The sequence below is a fragment of the Melozone crissalis genome, unplaced genomic scaffold (genome assembly GCF_028551555.1).
Source record: "Melozone crissalis strain CALT ecotype California unplaced genomic scaffold, PUWL_Pcris_2 ptg000119l_1, whole genome shotgun sequence".
In the NCBI taxonomy this organism is placed as follows: Eukaryota; Metazoa; Chordata; class Aves; order Passeriformes; family Passerellidae; genus Melozone; species Melozone crissalis.
In genome coordinates, this window is record NW_026535895.1 from 14556 (window position 1) to 29110 (window position 14555).

Consider the following 14555-nt stretch of genomic DNA (forward strand, 5'->3'; position numbering starts at 1 on the left):
AGTGGTCAGGTACTGTTTTCTCTCAGTTGGCAAGCTGCGCACACAATCGCAGTGTTGTACAGCTTGTTTCATCACCTTTGCGAAGTTGCCGCTCTCTCCGGCTCCCGGAGACGAAGAAGCTGCTTCTTCGCGCAAAGACGATTCTGCCGCTCACAGTGCTCTGCGGTGTGCGCCTTCTGCCGAAAGAGGCCCGGGAGCGGTGCTTAGCTCTGCAGAGCACCGTACCTTCGTCTTTAGCCTCTCTTCTCGTCTACATCTTAGCAAAAAGCTTTTCCACTCTGTCTGGCAAGGAGAAACTGTGCCAGCACAAAAAACATCTCCCATCGTGTTCTAGAGGCAGCACGCAGGTCTGCCGAGTGTTTTGCAAGAAGAGAAAGAAAGTTGTCCAAAACAGCTTGCAATCGAATGTTCATGTGAATAGAAAAGGCAGGAGAGTGGTCAGGTACTGTTTTCTCTCAGTTGGCAAGCTGCGCACACAATCGCAGTGTTGTACAGCTTGTTTCATCACCTTTGCGAAGTTGCCGCTCTCTCCGGCTCCCGGAGACGAAGAAGCTGCTTCTTCGCGCAAAGACGATTCTGCCGCTCACAGTGCTCTGCGGTGTGCGCCTTCTGCCGAAAGAGGTCCGGGAGCGGTGCTTAGCTCTGAGAGGCACCGTACCTTCGTCTTTAGCCTCTCTTCTCGTCTACATCTTAGCAAAAAGCTTTTCCACTCTGTCTGGCAAGGAGAAACTGTGCCAGCACAAAAAACATCTCCCATCGTGTTCTAGAGGCTGTACGGAGGTCTGCCGAGTGTTTTGCAAGAAGAGAAAGAAAGTTGTCCAAAACAGCTTGCAATCGAATGTTCATGTGAATAGAAAAGGCAGGAGAGTGGTCAGGTACTGTTTTCTCTCAGTTGGCAAGATGCGCACACAATCGCAGTGTTGTACAGCTTGTTTCATCACCTTTGCGAAGTTGCCGCTCTCTCCGGCTCCCGGAGACGAAGAAGCTGCTTCTTCGCGCAAAGACGATTCTGCCGCTCACAGTGCTCTGCTGTGTGCGCCTTCTGCCGAAAGATGTCCGGGAGCGGTGCTTAGCTCTGAGAAGCACCATAGGTGCTTCCTTAGCCTCTCTTCTCGTCTACATCTTAGCAAAAAGCTTTTCCACTCTGTCTGGCAAGGAGAAACTGTGCCAGCCCAGAAAACATCTCCCATCGTGTTCTAGAGGCTGCACGCAGGTCTGCCGAGTGTTTTGCAAGAAGAGAAAGAAAGTTGTCCAAAACAGCTTGCAATCGAATGTTCATGTGAATAGAAAAGGCAGGAGAGTGGTCAGGTACTGTTTTCTCTCAGTTGGCAGGCTGGGCACACAATCGCAGTGTTGTACAGCTTGTTTCATCACCTTTGCGAAGTTGCCGCTCTCTCCGGCTCCCGGAGACGAAGAAGCTGCTTCTTCGCGCAAAGACGATTCTGCCGCTCACAGTGCTCTGCGGTGTGCGCCTTCTGCCGAAAGAGCCCCGGGAGCTGTGCTTAGCTCTGAGAAGCACCTTACGTGCTTCTTTAGCCTCTCTTCTCGTCTACATCTTAGCAAAAAGCTTTTCCACTCTGTCTGGCAAGGAGAAACTGTGCCAGCACAGAAAACATCTCGCATCGTGTTCTAGAGGCTGCACGGAGATCTGCCGAGTGTTTTGCAAGAAGAGAAATAAAGTTGTCCAAAACAGCTTCCAATCGAATGTTCATGTGAATAGAAAAGGCAGGAGAGTGGTCAGGTACTGTTTTCTCTCAGTTGGCAAGCTGCGCACACAATCGCAGTGTTGTACAGCTTGTTTCATCACCTTTGCGAAGTTGCCGCTCTCTCCGGCTCCCGGAGACGAAGAAGCTGCTTCTTCGCGCAAAGACGATTCTGCCGCTCACAGTGCTCTGCGGTGTGCGCCTTCTGCCGAAAGAGCCCCGGGAGCTGTGCTTAGCTCTGAGAGGCACCGTACATGCTTCTTTAGCCTCTCTTCTCGTCTACATCTTAGCAAAAAGCTTTTCCACTCTGTCTGGCAAGGAGAAACTGTGCCAGCACAGAAAACATCTCCCATCGTGTTCTAGAGGCTGCACGGAGGTCTGCCGAGTGTTTTGCAAGAAGAGAAAGAAAGTTGTCCAAAACAGCTTGCAATCGAATGTTCATGTGAATAGAAAAGGCAGGAGAGTGGTCAGGTACTGTTTTCTCTCAGTTGGCAAGCTGCGCACACAATCGCAGTGTTGTACAGCTTGTTTCATCACCTTTGCCAAGTTGCCGCTCTCTCCGGCTCCCGGAGACGAAGAAGCTGCTTCTTCGCGCAAAGACGATTCTGCCTCTCACAGTGCTCTGCTGAGTGCGCCTTCTGCCGAAAGAGGCCCGGGAGCGGTGCTTAGCTCTGCAGAGCACCGTACCTTCGTCTTTAGCCTCTCTTCACGTCTACATCTTAGCAAAAAGCTTTTCCACTCTGTCTGGCAAGGAGAAACTGTGCCAGCACAGAAAACATCTCCCATCGTCTTCTAGAGGCTGCACGGAGGTCTGCCGAGTGTTTTGCAAGAAGAGAAAGAAAGTTGTCCAAAACAGCTTGCAATCGAATGTTCATGTGAATAGAAAAGGCAGGAGAGTGGTCAGGTACTGTTTTCTCTCAGTTGGCAAGCTGCGCACACAATCGCAGTGTTGTACAGCTTGTTTCATCACCTTTGCGAAGTTGCCGCTCTCTCCGGCTCCCGGAGACGAAGAAGCTGCTTCTCCGCGCAAAGACGATTCTGCCGCTCACAGTGCTCTGCGGTGTGCGCCTTCTGCCGAAAGACGCCCGGGAGCGGTGCTTAGCTCTGCAGAGCACCGTACCTTCGTCTTTAGCCTCTCTTCTCGTCTACATCTTAGCAAAAAGCTTTTCCACTCTGTCTGGCAAGGAGAAACTGTGCCAGCACAAAAAACATCTCCCATCGTGTTCTAGAGGCAGCACGCAGGTCTGCCGAGTGTTTTGCAAGAAGAGAAAGAAAGTTGTCCAAAACAGCTTGCAATCGAATGTTCATGTGAATAGAAAAGGCAGGAGAGTGGTCAGGTACTGTTTTCTCTCAGTTGGCAAGCTGCGCACACAATCGCAGTGTTGTACAGCTTGTTTCATCACCTTTGCGAAGTTGCCGCTCTCTCCGGCTCCCGGAGACGAAGAAGCTGCTTCTTCGCGCAAAGACGATTCTGCCGCTCACAGTGCTCTGCGGTGTGCGCCTTCTTCCGAAAGAGGTCCGGGAGCGGTGCTTAGCTCTGCAGAGCACCGTACCTTCGTCTTTAGCCTCTCTTCTCGTCTACATCTTAGCAAAAAGCTTTTCCACTCTGTCTGGCAAGGAGAAACTGTGCCAGCACAAAAAACATCTCCCATCGTGTTCTAGAGGCTGCACGGAGGTCTGCCGAGTGTTTTGCAAGAAGAGAAAGAAAGTTGTCCAAAACAGCTTGCAATCGAATGTTCATGTGAATAGAAAAGGCAGGAGAGTGGTCAGGTACTGTTTTCTCTCAGTTGGCAAGCTGCGCACACAATCGCAGTGTTGTACAGCTTGTTTCATCACCTTTGCGAAGTTGCCGCTCTCTCCGGCTCCCGGAGACGAAGAAGCTGCTTCTTCGCGCAAAGACGATTCTGCCGCTCACAGTGCTCTGCGGTGTGCGCCTTCTGCCGAAAGAGGTCCGGGAGCGGTGCTTAGCTCTGCAGAGCACCGTACCTTCGTCTTTAGCCTCTCTTCTCGTCTACATCTTAGCAAAAAGCTTTTCCACTCTGTCTGGCAAGGAGAAACTGTGCCAGCACAGAAAACATCTCCCATCGTGTTCTAGAGGCTGCACGGAGGTCTGCCGAGTGTTTTGCAAGAAGAGAAAGAAAGTTGTCCAAAACAGCTTGCAATCGAATGTTCATGTCAATAGAAAAGGCAGGAGAGTGGTCAGGTACTGTTTTCTCTCAGTTGGCAAGCTGCGCACACAATCGCAGTGTTGTACAGCTTGTTTCATCACCTTTGCCAAGTTGCCGCTCTCTCCGGCTCCCGGAGACGAAGAAGCTGCTTCTTCGCGCAAAGACGATTCTGCCGCTCACAGTGCTCTGCGGTGTGCGCCTTCTGCCGAAAGAGGCCCGGGAGCTGTGCTTAGCTCTGAGAAGCACCATACGTGCTTTTTTAGCCTCTCTTCTCGTCTACATCTTAGCAAAAAGCTTTTCCACTCTGTCTGGCAAGGAGAAACTGTGCCAGCACAGAAAACATCTCCCATCGTGTTCTAGAGGCTGCACGGAAGTCTGCCGAGTGTTTTGCAAGAAGAGAAAGAAAGTTGTCCAAAACAGCTTGCAATCGAATGTTCATGTGAATAGAAAAGGCAGGAGAGTGGTCAGGTACTGTTTTCTCTCAGTTGGCAAGCTGCGCACACAATCGCAGTGTTGTACAGCTTGTTTCATCACCTTTGCGAAGTTGCCGCTCTCTCCGGCTCCCGGAGACGAAGAAGCTGCTTCTTTGCGCAAAGACGATTCTGCCGCTCACAGTGCTCTGCGGTGTGCGCCTTCTGCCGAAAGAGGTCCGGGAGCGGTGCTTAGCTCTGCAGAGCACCGTACCTTCGTCTTTAGCCTCTCTTCTCGTCTACATCTTAGCAAAAAGCTTTTCCACTCTGTCTGGCAAGGAGAAACTGTGCCAGCACAAAAAACATCTCCCATCGTGTTCTAGAGGCTGTACGGAGGTCTGCCGAGTGTTTTGCAAGAAGAGAAAGAAAGTTGTCCAAAACAGCTTGCAATCGAATGTTCATCTGAATAGAAAAGGCAGGAGAGTTGTCAGGTACTGTTTTCTCTCAGTTGGCAAGCTGCGCACACAATCGCAGTGTTGTACAGCTTGTTTCATCACCTTTGCGAAGTTGCCGCTCTCTCCGGCTCCCGGAGACGAAGAAGCTGCTTCTTCGCGCAAAGACGATTCTGCCGCTCACAGTGCTCTGCTGTGTGCGCCTTCTGCCGAAAGATGTCCGGGAGCGGTGCTTAGCTCTGAGAAGCACCATACGTGCTTCCTTAGCCTCTCTTCTCGTCTACATCTTAGCAAAAAGCTTTTCCACTCTGTCTGGCAAGGAGAAACTGTGCCAGCCCAGAAAACATCTCCCATCGTGTTCTAGAGGCTGCACGGAGGTCTGCCGAGTGTTTTGCAAGAAGAGAAAGAAAGTTGTCCAAAACAGCTTGCAATCGAATGTTCATGTGAATAGAAAAGGCAGGAGAGTGGTCAGGTACTGTTTTCTCTCAGTTGGCAGGCTGCGCACACAATCGCAGTGTTGTACAGCTTGTTTCATCACCTTTGCGAAGTTGCCGCTCTCTCCGGCTCCCGGAGACGAAGAAGCTGCTTCTTCGCGCAAAGACGATTCTGCCGCTCACAGTGCTCTGCGGTGTGCGCCTTCTGCCGAAAGAGGCCCGGGAGCTGTGCTTAGCTCTGAGAAGCACCTTACGTGCTTCTTTAGCCTCTCTTCTCGTCTACATCTTAGCAAAAAGCTTTTCCACTCTGTCTGGCAAGGAGAAACTGTGCCAGCACAGAAAACATCTCCCATCGTCTTCTAGAGACTGCACGGAGGTCTGCCGAGTGTTTTGCAAGAAGAGAAAGAAAGTTGTCCAAAACAGCTTGCAATCCAATGTTCATGTGAATAGAAAAGGCAGGAGAGTGGTCAGGTACTGTTTTCTCTCACTTGGCAAGCTGCGCACACAATCGCAGTGTTGTACAGCTTGTTTCATCACCTTTGCGAAGTTGCCGCTCTCTCCGGCTCCCGGAGACGAAGAAGCTGCTTCTTCGCGCAAAGACGATTCTGCCTCTCACAGTGCTCTGCTGAGTGCGCCTTCTGCCGAAAGAGGCCCGGGAGCGGTGCTTAGCTCTGCAGAGCACCGTACCTTCCTCTTTAGCCTCTCTTCTCGTCTACATCTTAGCAAAAAGCTTTTCCACTCTGTCTGGCAAGGAGAAACTGTGCCAGCACAAAAAACATCTCCCATCGTCTTCTAGAGGCTGCACGGAGGTCTGCCGAGTGTTTTGCAAGAAGAGAAAGAAAGTTGTCCAAAACAGCTTGCAATCGAATGTTCATGTGAATAGAAAAGGCAGGAGAGTGGTCAGGTACTGTTTTCTCTCAGTTGGCACGCTGCGCACACAATCGCAGTGTTGTACAGCTTGTTTCATCACCTTTGCGAAGTTGCCGCTCTCTCCGGCTCCCGGAGACGAAGAAGCTGCTTCTTCGCGCAAAGACGATTCTGCCGCTCACAGTGCTCTGCGGTGTGCGCCTTCTGCCGAAAGACGCCCGGGAGCGGTGCTTAGCTCTGCAGAGCACCATACGTGCTTCTTTAGCCTCTCTTCTCGTCTACATCTTAGCAAAAAGCTTTTCCACTCTGTCTGGCAAGGAGAAACTGTGCCAGCAGAGAAAACATCTCCCATCGTGTTCTAGAGGCTGCACGCAGGTCTGCCGAGTGTTTTGCAAGAAGAGAAAGAAAGTTGTCCAAAACAGCTTGCAATCGAATGTTCACGTGAATAGAAAAGGCAGGAGAGTGGTCAGGTACTGTTTTCTCTCAGTTGGCAAGCTGCGCACACAATCGCAGTGTTGTACAGCTTGTTTCATCACCTTTGCGAAGTTGCCGCTCTCTCCGGCTCCCGGAGACGAAGAAGCTGCTTCTTCGCGCAAAGACGATTCTGCCGCTCACAGTGCTCTGCGGTGTGCGCCTTCTGCCGAAAGAGGCCCGGGAGCGGTGCTTAGCTCTGCAGAGCACCGTACCTTCGTCTTTAGCCTCTCTTCTCGTCTACATCTTAGCAAAAAGCTTTTCCACTCTGTCTGGCAAGGAGAAACTGTGCCAGCACAAAAAACATCTCCCATCGTGTTCTAGAGGCAGCACGCAGGTCTGCCGAGTGTTTTGCAAGAAGAGAAAGAAAGTTGTCCAAAACAGCTTGCAATCGAATGTTCATGTGAATAGAAAAGGCAGGAGAGTGGTCAGGTACTGTTTTCTCTCAGTTGGCAAGCTGCGCACACAATCGCAGTGTTGTACAGCTTGTTTCATCACCTTTGCGAAGTTGCCGCTCTCTCCGGCTCCCGGAGACGAAGAAGCTGCTTCTTCGCGCAAAGACGATTCTGCCGCTCACAGTGCTCTGCGGTGTGCGCCTTCTGCCGAAAGAGGCCCGGGAGCGGTGCTTAGCTCTGCAGAGCACCGTACCTTCGTCTTTAGCCTCTCTTCTCGTCTACATCTTAGCAAAAAGCTTTTCCACTCTGTCTGGCAAGGAGAAACTGTGCCAGCACAAAAAACATCTCCCATCGTGTTCTAGAGGCAGCACGCAGGTCTGCCGAGTGTTTTGCAAGAAGAGAAAGAAAGTTGTCCAAAACAGCTTGCAATCGAATGTTCATGTGAATAGAAAAGGCAGGAGAGTGGTCAGGTACTGTTTTCTCTCAGTTGGCAAGCTGCGCACACAATCGCAGTGTTGTACAGCTTGTTTCATCACCTTTGCGAAGTTGCCGCTCTCTCCGGCTCCCGGAGACGAAGAAGCTGCTTCTTCGCGCAAAGACGATTCTGCCGCTCACAGTGCTCTGCGGTGTGCGCCTTCTGCCGAAAGAGGTCCGGGAGCGGTGCTTAGCTCTGAGAGGCACCGTACCTTCGTCTTTAGCCTCTCTTCTCGTCTACATCTTAGCAAAAAGCTTTTCCACTCTGTCTGGCAAGGAGAAACTGTGCCAGCACAAAAAACATCTCCCATCGTGTTCTAGAGGCTGTACGGAGGTCTGCCGAGTGTTTTGCAAGAAGAGAAAGAAAGTTGTCCAAAACAGCTTGCAATCGAATGTTCATGTGAATAGAAAAGGCAGGAGAGTGGTCAGGTACTGTTTTCTCTCAGTTGGCAAGATGCGCACACAATCGCAGTGTTGTACAGCTTGTTTCATCACCTTTGCGAAGTTGCCGCTCTCTCCGGCTCCCGGAGACGAAGAAGCTGCTTCTTCGCGCAAAGACGATTCTGCCGCTCACAGTGCTCTGCTGTGTGCGCCTTCTGCCGAAAGATGTCCGGGAGCGGTGCTTAGCTCTGAGAAGCACCATAGGTGCTTCCTTAGCCTCTCTTCTCGTCTACATCTTAGCAAAAAGCTTTTCCACTCTGTCTGGCAAGGAGAAACTGTGCCAGCCCAGAAAACATCTCCCATCGTGTTCTAGAGGCTGCACGCAGGTCTGCCGAGTGTTTTGCAAGAAGAGAAAGAAAGTTGTCCAAAACAGCTTGCAATCGAATGTTCATGTGAATAGAAAAGGCAGGAGAGTGGTCAGGTACTGTTTTCTCTCAGTTGGCAGGCTGGGCACACAATCGCAGTGTTGTACAGCTTGTTTCATCACCTTTGCGAAGTTGCCGCTCTCTCCGGCTCCCGGAGACGAAGAAGCTGCTTCTTCGCGCAAAGACGATTCTGCCGCTCACAGTGCTCTGCGGTGTGCGCCTTCTGCCGAAAGAGCCCCGGGAGCTGTGCTTAGCTCTGAGAAGCACCTTACGTGCTTCTTTAGCCTCTCTTCTCGTCTACATCTTAGCAAAAAGCTTTTCCACTCTGTCTGGCAAGGAGAAACTGTGCCAGCACAGAAAACATCTCGCATCGTGTTCTAGAGGCTGCACGGAGATCTGCCGAGTGTTTTGCAAGAAGAGAAATAAAGTTGTCCAAAACAGCTTCCAATCGAATGTTCATGTGAATAGAAAAGGCAGGAGAGTGGTCAGGTACTGTTTTCTCTCAGTTGGCAAGCTGCGCACACAATCGCAGTGTTGTACAGCTTGTTTCATCACCTTTGCGAAGTTGCCGCTCTCTCCGGCTCCCGGAGACGAAGAAGCTGCTTCTTCGCGCAAAGACGATTCTGCCGCTCACAGTGCTCTGCGGTGTGCGCCTTCTGCCGAAAGAGCCCCGGGAGCTGTGCTTAGCTCTGAGAGGCACCGTACATGCTTCTTTAGCCTCTCTTCTCGTCTACATCTTAGCAAAAAGCTTTTCCACTCTGTCTGGCAAGGAGAAACTGTGCCAGCACAGAAAACATCTCCCATCGTGTTCTAGAGGCTGCACGGAGGTCTGCCGAGTGTTTTGCAAGAAGAGAAAGAAAGTTGTCCAAAACAGCTTGCAATCGAATGTTCATGTGAATAGAAAAGGCAGGAGAGTGGTCAGGTACTGTTTTCTCTCAGTTGGCAAGCTGCGCACACAATCGCAGTGTTGTACAGCTTGTTTCATCACCTTTGCCAAGTTGCCGCTCTCTCCGGCTCCCGGAGACGAAGAAGCTGCTTCTTCGCGCAAAGACGATTCTGCCTCTCACAGTGCTCTGCTGAGTGCGCCTTCTGCCGAAAGAGGCCCGGGAGCGGTGCTTAGCTCTGCAGAGCACCGTACCTTCGTCTTTAGCCTCTCTTCACGTCTACATCTTAGCAAAAAGCTTTTCCACTCTGTCTGGCAAGGAGAAACTGTGCCAGCACAGAAAACATCTCCCATCGTCTTCTAGAGGCTGCACGGAGGTCTGCCGAGTGTTTTGCAAGAAGAGAAAGAAAGTTGTCCAAAACAGCTTGCAATCGAATGTTCATGTGAATAGAAAAGGCAGGAGAGTGGTCAGGTACTGTTTTCTCTCAGTTGGCAAGCTGCGCACACAATCGCAGTGTTGTACAGCTTGTTTCATCACCTTTGCGAAGTTGCCGCTCTCTCCGGCTCCCGGAGACGAAGAAGCTGCTTCTCCGCGCAAAGACGATTCTGCCGCTCACAGTGCTCTGCGGTGTGCGCCTTCTGCCGAAAGACGCCCGGGAGCGGTGCTTAGCTCTGCAGAGCACCGTACCTTCGTCTTTAGCCTCTCTTCTCGTCTACATCTTAGCAAAAAGCTTTTCCACTCTGTCTGGCAAGGAGAAACTGTGCCAGCACAAAAAACATCTCCCATCGTGTTCTAGAGGCAGCACGCAGGTCTGCCGAGTGTTTTGCAAGAAGAGAAAGAAAGTTGTCCAAAACAGCTTGCAATCGAATGTTCATGTGAATAGAAAAGGCAGGAGAGTGGTCAGGTACTGTTTTCTCTCAGTTGGCAAGCTGCGCACACAATCGCAGTGTTGTACAGCTTGTTTCATCACCTTTGCGAAGTTGCCGCTCTCTCCGGCTCCCGGAGACGAAGAAGCTGCTTCTTCGCGCAAAGACGATTCTGCCGCTCACAGTGCTCTGCGGTGTGCGCCTTCTTCCGAAAGAGGTCCGGGAGCGGTGCTTAGCTCTGCAGAGCACCGTACCTTCGTCTTTAGCCTCTCTTCTCGTCTACATCTTAGCAAAAAGCTTTTCCACTCTGTCTGGCAAGGAGAAACTGTGCCAGCACAAAAAACATCTCCCATCGTGTTCTAGAGGCTGCACGGAGGTCTGCCGAGTGTTTTGCAAGAAGAGAAAGAAAGTTGTCCAAAACAGCTTGCAATCGAATGTTCATGTGAATAGAAAAGGCAGGAGAGTGGTCAGGTACTGTTTTCTCTCAGTTGGCAAGCTGCGCACACAATCGCAGTGTTGTACAGCTTGTTTCATCACCTTTGCGAAGTTGCCGCTCTCTCCGGCTCCCGGAGACGAAGAAGCTGCTTCTTCGCGCAAAGACGATTCTGCCGCTCACAGTGCTCTGCGGTGTGCGCCTTCTGCCGAAAGAGGTCCGGGAGCGGTGCTTAGCTCTGCAGAGCACCGTACCTTCGTCTTTAGCCTCTCTTCTCGTCTACATCTTAGCAAAAAGCTTTTCCACTCTGTCTGGCAAGGAGAAACTGTGCCAGCACAGAAAACATCTCCCATCGTGTTCTAGAGGCTGCACGGAGGTCTGCCGAGTGTTTTGCAAGAAGAGAAAGAAAGTTGTCCAAAACAGCTTGCAATCGAATGTTCATGTCAATAGAAAAGGCAGGAGAGTGGTCAGGTACTGTTTTCTCTCAGTTGGCAAGCTGCGCACACAATCGCAGTGTTGTACAGCTTGTTTCATCACCTTTGCCAAGTTGCCGCTCTCTCCGGCTCCCGGAGACGAAGAAGCTGCTTCTTCGCGCAAAGACGATTCTGCCGCTCACAGTGCTCTGCGGTGTGCGCCTTCTGCCGAAAGAGGCCCGGGAGCTGTGCTTAGCTCTGAGAAGCACCATACGTGCTTTTTTAGCCTCTCTTCTCGTCTACATCTTAGCAAAAAGCTTTTCCACTCTGTCTGGCAAGGAGAAACTGTGCCAGCACAGAAAACATCTCCCATCGTGTTCTAGAGGCTGCACGGAAGTCTGCCGAGTGTTTTGCAAGAAGAGAAAGAAAGTTGTCCAAAACAGCTTGCAATCGAATGTTCATGTGAATAGAAAAGGCAGGAGAGTGGTCAGGTACTGTTTTCTCTCAGTTGGCAAGCTGCGCACACAATCGCAGTGTTGTACAGCTTGTTTCATCACCTTTGCGAAGTTGCCGCTCTCTCCGGCTCCCGGAGACGAAGAAGCTGCTTCTTTGCGCAAAGACGATTCTGCCGCTCACAGTGCTCTGCGGTGTGCGCCTTCTGCCGAAAGAGGTCCGGGAGCGGTGCTTAGCTCTGCAGAGCACCGTACCTTCGTCTTTAGCCTCTCTTCTCGTCTACATCTTAGCAAAAAGCTTTTCCACTCTGTCTGGCAAGGAGAAACTGTGCCAGCACAAAAAACATCTCCCATCGTGTTCTAGAGGCTGTACGGAGGTCTGCCGAGTGTTTTGCAAGAAGAGAAAGAAAGTTGTCCAAAACAGCTTGCAATCGAATGTTCATCTGAATAGAAAAGGCAGGAGAGTTGTCAGGTACTGTTTTCTCTCAGTTGGCAAGCTGCGCACACAATCGCAGTGTTGTACAGCTTGTTTCATCACCTTTGCGAAGTTGCCGCTCTCTCCGGCTCCCGGAGACGAAGAAGCTGCTTCTTCGCGCAAAGACGATTCTGCCGCTCACAGTGCTCTGCTGTGTGCGCCTTCTGCCGAAAGATGTCCGGGAGCGGTGCTTAGCTCTGAGAAGCACCATACGTGCTTCCTTAGCCTCTCTTCTCGTCTACATCTTAGCAAAAAGCTTTTCCACTCTGTCTGGCAAGGAGAAACTGTGCCAGCCCAGAAAACATCTCCCATCGTGTTCTAGAGGCTGCACGGAGGTCTGCCGAGTGTTTTGCAAGAAGAGAAAGAAAGTTGTCCAAAACAGCTTGCAATCGAATGTTCATGTGAATAGAAAAGGCAGGAGAGTGGTCAGGTACTGTTTTCTCTCAGTTGGCAGGCTGCGCACACAATCGCAGTGTTGTACAGCTTGTTTCATCACCTTTGCGAAGTTGCCGCTCTCTCCGGCTCCCGGAGACGAAGAAGCTGCTTCTTCGCGCAAAGACGATTCTGCCGCTCACAGTGCTCTGCGGTGTGCGCCTTCTGCCGAAAGAGGCCCGGGAGCTGTGCTTAGCTCTGAGAAGCACCTTACGTGCTTCTTTAGCCTCTCTTCTCGTCTACATCTTAGCAAAAAGCTTTTCCACTCTGTCTGGCAAGGAGAAACTGTGCCAGCACAGAAAACATCTCCCATCGTCTTCTAGAGACTGCACGGAGGTCTGCCGAGTGTTTTGCAAGAAGAGAAAGAAAGTTGTCCAAAACAGCTTGCAATCCAATGTTCATGTGAATAGAAAAGGCAGGAGAGTGGTCAGGTACTGTTTTCTCTCACTTGGCAAGCTGCGCACACAATCGCAGTGTTGTACAGCTTGTTTCATCACCTTTGCGAAGTTGCCGCTCTCTCCGGCTCCCGGAGACGAAGAAGCTGCTTCTTCGCGCAAAGACGATTCTGCCTCTCACAGTGCTCTGCTGAGTGCGCCTTCTGCCGAAAGAGGCCCGGGAGCGGTGCTTAGCTCTGCAGAGCACCGTACCTTCCTCTTTAGCCTCTCTTCTCGTCTACATCTTAGCAAAAAGCTTTTCCACTCTGTCTGGCAAGGAGAAACTGTGCCAGCACAAAAAACATCTCCCATCGTCTTCTAGAGGCTGCACGGAGGTCTGCCGAGTGTTTTGCAAGAAGAGAAAGAAAGTTGTCCAAAACAGCTTGCAATCGAATGTTCATGTGAATAGAAAAGGCAGGAGAGTGGTCAGGTACTGTTTTCTCTCAGTTGGCACGCTGCGCACACAATCGCAGTGTTGTACAGCTTGTTTCATCACCTTTGCGAAGTTGCCGCTCTCTCCGGCTCCCGGAGACGAAGAAGCTGCTTCTTCGCGCAAAGACGATTCTGCCGCTCACAGTGCTCTGCGGTGTGCGCCTTCTGCCGAAAGACGCCCGGGAGCGGTGCTTAGCTCTGCAGAGCACCATACGTGCTTCTTTAGCCTCTCTTCTCGTCTACATCTTAGCAAAAAGCTTTTCCACTCTGTCTGGCAAGGAGAAACTGTGCCAGCAGAGAAAACATCTCCCATCGTGTTCTAGAGGCTGCACGGAGGTCTGCCGAGTGTTTTGCAAGAAGAGAAAGAAAGTTGTCCAAAACAGCTTGCAATCGAATGTTCACGTGAATAGAAAAGGCAGGAGAGTGGTCAGGTACTGTTTTCTCTCAGTTGGCAAGCTGCGCACACAATCGCAGTGTTGTACAGCTTGTTTCATCACCTTTGCGAAGTTGCCGCTCTCTCCGGCTCCCGGAGACGAAGAAGCTGCTTCTTCGCGCAAAGACGATTCTGCCGCTCACAGTGCTCTGCGGTGTGCGCCTTCTACCGAAAGAGCCCCGGGAGCGGTGCTTAGCTCTGCAGAGCACCGTACCTTCGTCTTTAGCCTCTCTTCTCGTCTACATCTTAGCAAAAAGCTTTTCCACTCTGTCTGGCAAGGAGAAACTGTGCCAGCACAAAAAACATCTCCCATCGTGTTCTAGAGGCTGCACGGAGGTCTGCCGAGTGTTTTGCAAGAAGAGAAAGAAAGTTGTCCAAAACAGCTTGCAATCGAATGTTCATGTGAATAGAAAAGGCAGGAGAGTGGTCAGGTACTGTTTTCTCTCAGTTGGCAAGCTGCGCACACAATCGCAGTGTTGTACAGCTTGTTTCATCACCTTTGCGAAGTTGCCGCTCTCTCCGGCTCCCGGAGACGAAGAAGCTGCTTCTTCGCGCAAAGACGATTCTGCCGCTCACAGTGCTCTGCGGTGTGCGCCTTCTGCCGAAAGAGGTCCGGGAGCGGTGCTTAGCTCTGCAGAGCACCGTACCTTCGTCTTTAGCCTCTCTTCTCGTCTACATCTTAGCAAAAAGCTTTTCCACTCTGTCTGGCAAGGAGAAACTGTGCCAGCACAAAAAACATCTCCCATCGTGTTCTAGAGGCTGCACGGAGGTCTGCCGAGTGTTTTGCAAGAAGAGAAAGAAAGTTGTCCAAAACAGCTTGCAATCGAATGTTCATGTGAATAGAAAAGGCAGGAGAGTGGTCAGGTACTGTTTTCTCTCAGTTGGCAAGCTGCGCACACAATCGCAGTGTTGTACAGCTTGTTTCATCACCTTTGCCAAGTTGCCGCTCTCTCCGGCTCCCGGAGACGAAGAAGCTGCTTCTTCGCGCAAAGACGATTCTGCCGCTCACAGTGCTCTGCGGTGTGCGCCTTCTGCCGAAAGAGGCCCGGGAGCGGTGCTTAGCTCTGAGAAGCACCATACGTGCTTTTTTAGCCTCTCTTCTCGTCTACATCTTAGCAAAA